The sequence below is a fragment of the Copadichromis virginalis genome, linkage group LG22, assembly GCF_057382275.1.
Source record: "Copadichromis virginalis isolate Kocher_CV1m ecotype Utaka linkage group LG22, C_Virginalis_male_GT1.1, whole genome shotgun sequence".
Lineage (NCBI taxonomy): Eukaryota > Metazoa > Chordata > Actinopteri > Cichliformes > Cichlidae > Copadichromis > Copadichromis virginalis.
The window spans coordinates 20,038,253-20,049,759 of NC_140638.1; positions in this window are offsets into that span (position 1 = coordinate 20,038,253).

Here is an 11,507-nt window from a genome sequence, read left to right on the forward strand (position 1 = left end):
CCTGATATTAAGAGGGCATAGAACTGCCACTCGATGGGTATTTTCTCTTTCATAGATCATTCTCAAGAATTCTCACTCACAAGAAAGCACTTTAAAAATGACTTGGACCTGAATTTATTGAGATTTACTGCTAAACTACGACTTAGCTTATGAGTAGAAAATGTGACCTTAAAAAAAGACAGAAAAAAAGACAGCCAAGCCCTGAAAACCTGTCAGTAAATAATGCGATTGGCCTCGGGCTGCAGCGAAATAATTCCACGAGTGATATTTCTACAAGTTTGTTTGATTCATCCCAGAAAACTGTGGGAAAGTTGCACTGTTAGGTTTTGAGAGGGCATGCATAACCAAAAATCACTTGGGACCAAAAATAGTAATTCATTCAAATCAGAATAGTTTCTATAATTGACTAGCGCTGAAAGAGTCGTTGACCGTGCATGTAACTTTGACTAATGAAGAAATTGTGCTCAATTCCACTTTGCTAATCAGGACTTTTGCCTTTATTTGGACTCGATTCAAGACTTATTATTCAACGACTCTCTTAAAACAGCGTACAGGAGTGTAGCTATCGCTGGGGAGAAAAGCGCAAGTTTGCAAATGTAGATATTTAAGTGCTCTGACCAGCCACGCTCACCAGTTTTCTTGCCTGTGTAACAATCCTGAATCTGATCTCAAAATGCAAATCTATTAGTTAATTAAAGAGCTGAGTTTTGGCTGAATCTAAACATTTCGGGGAAATTACTTGGAGAGTGTGTGGGAGGTTTGGCCTGCTACTTTGACCCGGGTCTGACATGATGGATCTCCTGCTCTACTTCTGCTGGCTCAACACATGAGAGATCTGATTTCCATTAGTAAAGAGGGCACACGCACATACACACACAGCCTCTCCTTGTATACACACCTAAAGTGACCATCACTATCTCTTTTGCACAAACACACACACAAACACACACTTTTAATGCCTCCTTAGCGAGCAAAGATTCCCTCTCCTAGACTGGTCAGCACTTATGTTGTTGCCTCCTTGCCGAGTTTACACACAAACTCCGGGTCTGACCTGCATCTTAACAACACGCACGCACAAAGGCGCATGTGTGTGGTGGCGTGCGCCGCGCAATATGAATTATTGAGTGTGTTATTTGAGGGACAGCTGGCTCTTGAGCACATTAAGTGCCTCAGTTAGACAGCCAGTTACAGCAGTCTACAGTGACAGCAGTGAAGAGTCACTAAACAGAAGTGAAGAGAGGAAAGAAAGAATGCTAATGCAATTTCACACCGGCTTGTATCAGCAGGCAATTATAAAAGTGTTTATATAAGCTCTCGCGTCAGGGATAAAACAAATGAATCTTTTAAACAGAAACGGAGCAGTAAAATCATTTTCTAATAGTCTAGCTACCATCCTAGTCTGCAAATACATGCATCTAAATGACATTTGAACTTTACAGAGGAAATCATCTGAGCAATGTATCATGGACGCCTTGGCACATTTACTGAGAGAAAACTGCACCAGTTGCTCAGCCTACATTTGGCAGCGTCGTGCAGAACTTCTAAATATAAATATTTGTATATGTGTTGTTAATTATAATTTGATCCAATAAGAATTGATGGCTAAATGTGGAAAGAGAGACGCACCCTGCTAGTAATTTCACATGCACAATTATCGCCGCACATCCCTTTAAGCCGCTCTGCTGGTGGTCCTGCTGGTGCGGGCCCCTCCCAGTTGTGCACACCTGGGTCTCAGGGGTGTGTGTGTGTGATGATTCCCACCCGTGTAGGTAAATTTGGGTTCCTTCCTTCCAGCACCACTGGGTGAGAGCAGGGTGCATCCTTTGTATCCCCGCCTTCCCTCTTCACAGGTGTTCCTATCCTGCTTTTAGATGTGATCGTGTGTGTGTGTGTGTGTTGCAGTTATGATCCCACAAAGCAGTGTTTATAACTGCCTTTCACCATTCCTTGCTTAGTTTCCCTCAATTCTTTTTAAGGATTCATGGAGGAATGATGGAGACAGAAGGGAAGAGTGGAGAGAGATTTTGGTACTCTGTGTCAACATGTAGCAAAGGGAATACGCCGACAGCCTCAGCATTTTGTGGGCCATCGGTTAAAACCTTAGCAGTGTGCTCGACCACTCAAAATGCAGTATCCTAAGAAAGTTTAAGTTGAGAAACCAGTTACATAAAAGTAAAACTTTGAATTTAATTATTAATTAGATTCTCCTTTATGCTGATTTTGTTAGTGTTCATTAAATAAATATTTACATTTACAGCTCGTCTACAGTTCTGAAACGGCAAAATGTCTTGCTGCGTCTCAAGGACTGAGATAAACGCAGAACAAGAAGATGCAGTAGTTTTAACTTAAGTGGAAACTTTTGATGAAACATCAATATCCACAGATCACAGGAAAGAGATTTACAGAGGAATTAAAACCAAAGGTTCAACACAACTGCTGGAAATTATATTTGGCAAAAGATTATCTGACTATACTGCTTAAAAGCCACAAATTAAAACAATTAAATAATTATAATTCATCATTGGTTACAATATATTCTTAGATGAACATCTTTTTTACCCCCAAGGTTCTAGCTAATTTTGCCCAAAAACTGTAAATAAAAGATGAACACAGCCACCATGCTATCATCTGGTGACCTCTGAACTATTGCCACGCTGTTTTGTTGGGGTTTTCCCTCCCTCTTGCTCTCTCTCAGAGACACAGACTATCAACTATCAGCTAACAAAACCAGGCTGAATACTGAATTCTGTTTTCAACATTTTTTCACATTGGAGTCTGTGGGAATTGACTCACTTTTGTAGTCAGTCTCAAGTGGCCATTGGAGAAGGTGCAGATTCTGGCACTTCCATCTTGGCTTAGTTTCTCAGCTCGAGATGTTGCTGTTTGATTTTAACTGAGAACATAATATAAAGGCAAAATCCCAAAAAACAAAATACAAATAAAATAGAATTGAATAGAATTCCTTTTATTGTCACTATACACATGTACAATGAGATACAGAGCATCTCCTTCCTTCTGTAGACATGTGGGAAAAGAAAAGGGTGGGGGGGGGGTTGCACAGTTCTGCAGTACTATATATATATTACTACTATATACTATATTATACTATACTATACTATACTATATACATGGTATTCAAAAAATATAAGCTGCATTCAAAAAACATCAAATGTCCAAATATACAATTGGGGGAAAAAAATTATGCTTCACCCATCCGGTTCTTCCTTTTACAGCAAAGTGAAAATCTAAACTCCAACATTAGGGTCACAAACTGTGAGTGGTTGCCCGGATACAGGAGATGACTTATCGTCAAAGCATTCAGCCTTTTGCCTCGCTTTTCACATATAGGTAAGTGGTTCGTTAGCCCATTCCCTGTTAAAATGTCTGACATCATCCTGTACATTTCACAGCCACTGCAGGTACCCTAAATGTGTGCACTTCTGTGGGGCTTAAATGAGCCATGTTGAGACTGGGAGGTAAATGTCAGCGGTTTTCAGCCGGAAACCTTCGCCACAAGAATGTGACCACGGGATGTCGAGTAAATCAATATGAAAGCCGAGGGAGAGGGCTGAGAGCGGGGGGAGGGACGTTACTGCAAAATTATCACTGCAAAACCAAAGAAAATGAGAAGGGGAAGCGGAGACTGATGAAGGAAGTGAAAGTTGATTTTCAGAGGTTAATTTAACTTCTTTCCTGACTTTGAGGTTAATCTGTGACATTATACTGTGCGTGTAGGTGTGTAGATGTGTAAGTAAGGCTGCTGATAACTCACGACTTTGTTATCCCATGAAAAGCAAACAAACCCAGAAATATGTCAGACTATTTTCTCTGGGGACTATTTTCTGGGAACATTTTGTACATTGTGAGTATAATAGACTGTATATAAAAGGTGGATGTAGCTACTGTGATGTCACGCATTAGTCGGTCTGTGGATGCACACTTTCAATCCTTCACTTTAGCTTCATGGCCTTTGGCATCTTGTTTTTTTTTCTGAAAACAAAAGTAAGCATATTCACAGAGAGAGGGTTGAGCGTTAAGTTAACAGCCAACTATAGCCTGTATATAAAAGATGGATGTAGCTTCGGGGTCTGAAAAGCCTTTTAAGCTATGGTGGAAGTGCCTTAAACAGCCATTCTTCCCAACAGCTGGCAGGGATATTTTCTCTGGTTCCAAGTCCTATGATTTATGACTTAAGTTACCAATTTACTGATATGGTGGTGCGGTGGTTAGCACAGCAGGAAAGTCCTGGTTTTATACACATTTTTGTCCAAAGACATGCATATAGGTTAACTAGTGATTCTAAATGAATGGATGATGTGTGTGTTAATTTCAAACAAGGTGATGTCATTAGAGTGAAAACAGATGACATAACAGGGTATGCATTAGTGCGGGTCTGACTTGCAAAGTCACCACCACACGGTCTGCTCTCAGTTCATCAGTCAGATCCACTCCACTGCTTGTGAGGAGCGGTTTCAAAACATCAAGATGCCGATGGCCAACCCGCTCAGCTAGAGCTTTAAAAACAGACAAATGAGGGATGCTGTGTTGGCTATGTGCATTTTTTTTTTAAATATACAGTCCATGCAGCATTACCTGTGTGCATCCATAGACTGCAGTGGTGCATGTACAGATACACAGACTAGCGAGTCACTGCCAACATAAAGTAATGAAAACAAAAACAAAACAAAACTGAGCACTGACTTCTTGGAGGGTTTGTTACAGTTCACCACACAAAAAATCCTGTTATCTGTTGTATAAATTGCATTAAAACTGCCCCCCCAGAAAAGCACCACCATATTTTAATAGTCACTTTCATCCATTTGATGATACTTCATGCCGTCAGGATTTAACTGTAATGAACGACTGTCACCCAGCGTAACAATGAAACAATGAAAAATCAGCTGTGTGCGCGTGTTTGGCTTGTCCTCACGCAAAGAACACGAAAACATAATTTTATTGGCAGTTTGTGCCAATAAAAATAATTTGGCAGTTTGTGCTGCTCAGATTTCTGTCATCACCCCCTAACAGTGTGGAGATGAAGAGGATTTCATGTGTGTGTGTGTGTGTGTGTGTGTGTGTGTGTGTGTGTGTGTGTGTGTTGCTCAGAGCATCAAATGAACTGCATGGCTGGACACCACATGGATAGTTTAAATGGGAACTTTTTTATTTTTTTACAATTTGGATGCAATTACCCTTTATGTGGTCGTTTCTCGGAGAGTACGCACTTCTTCTCTCGCGCACACCCACGAGTGCACACAAAGTGATGACATTTCTTACTCCTGAATAGAAAGCCATTTAACCTGACTCACAAGAAGCCGAAGGACACAAAAGCAATGGCACAAAGCGAGCGGGAGAAAGACTGCGAGTAGGGGGTCTCATAATACAGTGGAAGCTTAACACATTAGAAGGCATCATTTTAGAAACTTTAAAAACAGACGTGCGCCGCTTCTGTTGTGGACGGACAACACATGCAATAACTCTGTGTCTTTGTCCAGATTTGTGATTATTAATGTGCGTCAGTTTTCTGTGAAAATACAGTCACTGCATTGTACTCCTCTAATTATAGAAAAACCTTCATCTGCAGTGGAGGCATCTCAGGAGACCTGTGTGTGTGTGATGATTCCCACCCGTGTAGGTAAATTTGGGTTCCTTCCTTCCAGCACCACTGGGTGAGAGCAGGGTGCATCCTTTGTATCCCCGCCTTCCCTCTTCACAGGTGTTCCTATCCTGCTTTTAGATGTGATCGTGTGTGTGTGTGTGTGTTGCAGTTATGATCCCACAAAGCAGTGTTTATAACTGCCTTTCACCATTCCTTGCTTAGTTTCCCTCAATTCTTTTTAAGGATTCATGGAGGAATGATGGAGACAGAAGGGAAGAGTGGAGAGAGATTTTGGTACTCTGTGTCAACATGTAGCAAAGGGAATACGCCGACAGCCTCAGCATTTTGTGGGCCATCGGTTAAAACCTTAGCAGTGTGCTCGACCACTCAAAATGCAGTATCCTAAGAAAGTTTAAGTTGAGAAACCAGTTACATAAAAGTAAAACTTTGAATTTAATTATTAATTAGATTCTCCTTTATGCTGATTTTGTTAGTGTTCATTAAATAAATATTTACATTTACAGCTCGTCTACAGTTCTGAAACGGCAAAATGTCTTGCTGCGTCTCAAGGACTGAGATAAACGCAGAACAAGAAGATGTGTTAGTGAGTGTGTACATTACATGCAGAGGGATGAGCAGAGTGGGAGTAAGACAGAGGGACTTACATCTGTTTTGGGTCAGCAAAAATACTTTATAGCCCTACTTAAAGAGGCAGTGATGATGCTGCCAAAAAGCAATACATCCAAGTGGTTCACCCACACACACCCCCGCACACAAAAACACACAATCCACCCTCCCAGTGTGCTGACATATCACACTGCATTAACTGCAAAGTATCCTATCCTGCACACACCCGGACACACACACACCTGTGCACTATCCTGGCCCTCATCTCCTCTCTTTGCAAAGCCGGAGATCATCAGATATCGCCCCAAAATCTACACGATAACAAGAATCAATTATCACAGCATCGTGTTGAATCAGCACACATTCCTTCGCTCGACACAGAGTGAATGCAAATGGAGATGCAGATCAGCGGTTTCAAAGTGCCAGCGGGTCTTCGGTGGCGGCGGAGCGCGTCGGATTGCGGGGCAAGGCTGCCGCTCGGTGGATCGAGCAGGAGCTGCGTGCACGCAGAGAAGTGGGGCGTGCTGGTTGAGGAGGTTGTGCAAGGTAAAATCTCAGAGGAGTTAACTGTACAGAGATGAGATGAGATGGGTCCCTCAAGTACAACCCCAGTGCTATTTTTCTAAACACGAAATGCTGACGTTTCTTTTGTGTGTGTGTGTGTGTGTGTGTGTGTAGTCGTAGGTTGTGGACGGAAAACATGAAATCAAACTCTCAGCTCAGCTTGTTACAAAAGAAAAACTGGGGAGCGCTCATGAAGGGCCTGTTGTAAATATTTTATGGACCCTCTCTGTAAGACACAGAGCAAGCTTGAGAGGTTATTTTAAAGGAGTCTTTTCAGTCTGTTCAAGCAGATTGTAATGCTCCCACATCTGGCTTTGACAGCTGACCTTTTAATAGGACAAAAACTGTATAGTGGAAAAAGGTCTCTGATCACTCTTTTGACCTGCACTCTAATCAAGTCATGCAGAGAAATCATTACCAGGCTGACCTTCAACTGTACACCCTGCTAAGATAATAGAATAAGTGTTTGCAGCCAGCCAGATACTTAAGTGTATTGCTGGATTAGAAATGAACCCAGGATTCTCCTCTGAGGTGGGAGATTTGCGGTGTGAATAACTCACACAGTGGCAGGAGGACTGTCTCCTGCACTTGTACCTTTAATAGCTTCACTTTATTATCCTGTAGTGTCTGATTCTGGGGTCATTACTTCCCTAACTCTCATTTCTTAATAAATCATCTTATAGAAGCAATGCAGCTTAAATTAAACATTAAGGAAAATAACAGTAAAATAAGAAAGTTAACTTGACCTGAAACGCAGCGCTATCTGACCTCATATGTTTAAGCCTGTTAGTGCTTGGGTGGGTTCTACCACAACTGTGACCATGCCCGGTACAGACCATACAGTGAGGCCTGGTGTCTCCACTAGAGGTCAGCAAAAACTTGTGAGCTTGTGCTAGGTTCAAAGGTACAGACGTTTTTTGAAGTCATTAAATAGAAAAAAATAGTATTGTACTCATAATCACACATTGATTAATGTGTAAATACGTCTTCCAATAAATTAATGCATTCTCATAAACTTAGAATTACAAACATAATACGCCAAAGGCGATGGAGAAGAGAACTCCCTGCATCTTCAGACTCAAGATATGAAGGATCATACATGTTTTATCAGCAGAGATGGGGTCCTCTTCACCAAGGGAGCAAAAACGTCAAAACAAAAGAGAGCGCGACTGGCATCTGGATGAAATTGAATCTTCTTCCTCCTCATTGCGACCGCTTATTTCCTGAACTTAAGTCAGAGGTCTAACATACAGAAACGTGCATAAACATGTTTATTTCTTCCTGATATTGTCAGAATGACTTATTGTCAGGACATTAGACGTGACCATCTCATTTTTGGACAGCTGACAGTGAACTGGCTAAACAAAAGTTTCTAAGCTAACATTATGCTAATGTAACTAATGTTAAGCGTGAATGTCTTAAAAAAAATCACACTTTCTCTCCGTTAAACAGTTTGAATTCATTCATCACATCAAACATCACAATATATGAGAGTTTATTCACTAAGTTCAGCAATTTCAGTTCCACTTCAAAGTAAATTTCACTAACGCTAGCAAACAGCAGCTAACAGCACCTAACGGGGCTAACAGCAGTGCTTAGCCACAGAAAAGTTTAGGATATCCTCAACAACTCAGTATTGGTGTCACCGATCAGAAGTGAGCTTCAGTGACTCATATCAGACTGTTTTCAGTCTTTTACAGCCTCCTTCAAAGTAAATAAAGGTGGATGCTTCTCACCTGGCATATTGACAGCTAAGATAAACAGTGGACTGACAGTCTGTACAGATAGCAAAACTCTCCAGGGCCACTTACGTCACTTTGCTATCTGAGTACTTTTCAGACCCGTGACCGGCGTTTTTAAGGCGACTCTGGGGTAAACACATAAAATGCGCCGAAATATTTAATTGATATAGATCTGTGTTTTATTCCTGATTGATTGCTAAGTGTCGATAGACTTATGTGTTAAAATATAATGTGTGTGTGTGGCGGGGTGCTGGGTTGTTTTTCTTAACACAAACAGCAGTAGAAATATCCTATCTAAATTTAATGTTTTGATATCTCCTGGCTGACTAAAATATGTTTTTCCTACAGCCACTGTAGCTAGGATTATGCACTAGAATTGAAAGGGGTAAGGAAAAAGACCTCAGTTGTCTGCAAAACTTACTGACATCTAGATATTTAACACACTGTAACTTTAAAGTTCTATCAACTCCAAATAAAACCATAATATCAGTTTTTTAATTCTTTCACTCATTCTGTGTTTAAATGACCCATGTTCTGAAATATGGTCCAGATCAATGTATCTGACTGTATTCACTTTTAAGGATGAAGAATTAGCCACTCGGTGTTTTATGTGGCGCTAACTTTGAACCTTCAGCATTAACATTTTGGCCCAGTTTGTTCACTTTTGGAGCCTTAAGTAAGCATATTTGGGCAAGTGGTTGCTAGTTTTCAACTAATGCTGGCAAGCTTGATGAGCAAGTCCATCTATGTGGCTGCATGTGGAGTGTATGGATACATTGCACAGATGCAGACGCCTGCTAATTAGAGCTGCTATGTGAAAAAGTAGAATTTTACTCACCATCACTGCAGCACAGACCTCTTGGACCATCTGTACCTCACAGCAATGCAAATTATTTGTCAAATTATTCAGTTAAAAATGTTCCAAACACCACAAATGAGCAGAGGTGAAACCTAGCTGACAGTTCGAGCCTTGTTTGGAACTACTTTGAAGTTCCACTTTCACATCCTTTAGCTTTAATTTATTCCTGGAGTTCAGCTGCATTTAGGCACAACAGAAAGCTATTCAGCAAGGGTTCATTTGAATTTTTCTGTAGAGTTTTCATCATATCTAAATGTAAGGGCAGCTGCTGATATTCTTAAAAGCACATGTGGATGGTTAAGGTCACTCTACTTTAAAGCTGAAATGCAGCTTGTAATAACAGCTGTCTGGCGGTTTGTGGAGGTCAGACTCTTTGGAGTAAAAGACTGCATTAAAGACAGGGAGGAACATGTGAATATGACCATGTAGTCAGTTACTTTCAACCATCCACCTGAGGTATTTCACCATAGCAAAATGCTTTTCTGTCCATGGTTTATGTGATTTTTTTTGTATTAGTGTAGAAAAACATTGAAGGTTTCCTTGGTAAGAGAAATTCTTCTTATTGTATTTTCACACTCTCACCTTTTAAGTGTCCTTGTAGGAAAAACTCTCAGAAAATCCTAAATACTTCAAGAGCAAATTAAAAAGTGGAAACCGAGGACGTACAAAGGACACACTGTGGGCACCTTGGAGGCTTCTGAAAATTATTCATTCTGTGCCCATTTCTGACAAATAGAAAAAGAAGGAAGAATAACTTCTCTTTCACCTTCTCCATCTGGAACCAGAAGGTGGTCTTCATCCTTGAGAAACATCAGAGTAGAGTAAAGCTGAGTCGCTGCAGCCTGCAGCTGTTAACTGCTGCTGCAGAAGAGGTCACATTGTGGGAAATTGTAATCTGAATCACCCGAAGAAACAAAAGTACTGCTACTGGAGATGATTGGGCTTGCATCCTGAACATTACAGGGTTGTTCACTTAAACAGCTGAAGCCTGTCCCAGCCGGAAAAAGTGCAATACTAAATAAATTTCTAAATTTTAAGGGGAACATCACACTCTCTCGTTCTGTGTTTGTTTTGAAAATGATATAGACAGAATAAAAGTCTTTAAACTGCTATTTAAGTGCTTTTTTTCACTATATACATAACTGTAGTCTAAATCACAAATATGAGCTGGTTTTAATGCATATTTAGATGCATTTTAATACTCTGGTTAAACACATCTTTTTTCTTTTTTTGTTGTCATTTAAACAAACTGTTCATTTATGTTTTTCTCCTAATCCTGACATAAGCTGTTCTTAATGCATAAAAAAGGCAGTGTCATTACCCTTTATATCTGCCATATGTATTGACTTTAGTTTGTATTATTTTTATTAAAAAACAACAAAAACAACCACAACTTTATTCACAGCACGAGTCTCCTTATGTAAATGTATAATATCAAGAGTGATAACAGTAACCATCCAGTGGTACAAATGCTACTAAGGCTATGTACTGGTTTGCAAACTATCTACTAACTTTCTACTCATGCAGCACCTTAAATATCAGGAAGCTTAACTGGTGTCATATAAATTTCCAGTTATATGCTCTCTTTATGAGCATGGACACCAACACACCACTTCAGAGAACTATATATCCTCTCTCACCCCGGTTTCATTTAAAATAATGTTTAAAAAGTAATATTTTGAATATTTCAAACAATTTCAAATAATTTGAAATATTTTTATACATCAAAGAAATTGTAATTTTTCTGGGGTTCATTCAAAAACATGAGATTTCCCTGACAGGATCATTTTAATTCTCAAACAAATATTTCTGTATTATACCTTCTTAGAGCTTTTTCTCACATTTATAATGTGCATATTATTTAATAATGCAAACTGCACTATTATAATGCACAATATCGGTCTTACTCTTTGAATAACCTCGTTTTATTTTATTTTATTTTTGTTGTTTATGTAAAACATGTGGCAGTGTCTCAGTATAAGGATCTATCTAACCACTCCCAAAGACCATTCGTTGCAATGTTTGCATTGTCCACAAGGGGGCAGCAGAGTACCTCATATTTCATGAACAGCCACCACACAGAAAGTTTCTCCATCTTCAGAAAACAGTACTGCAT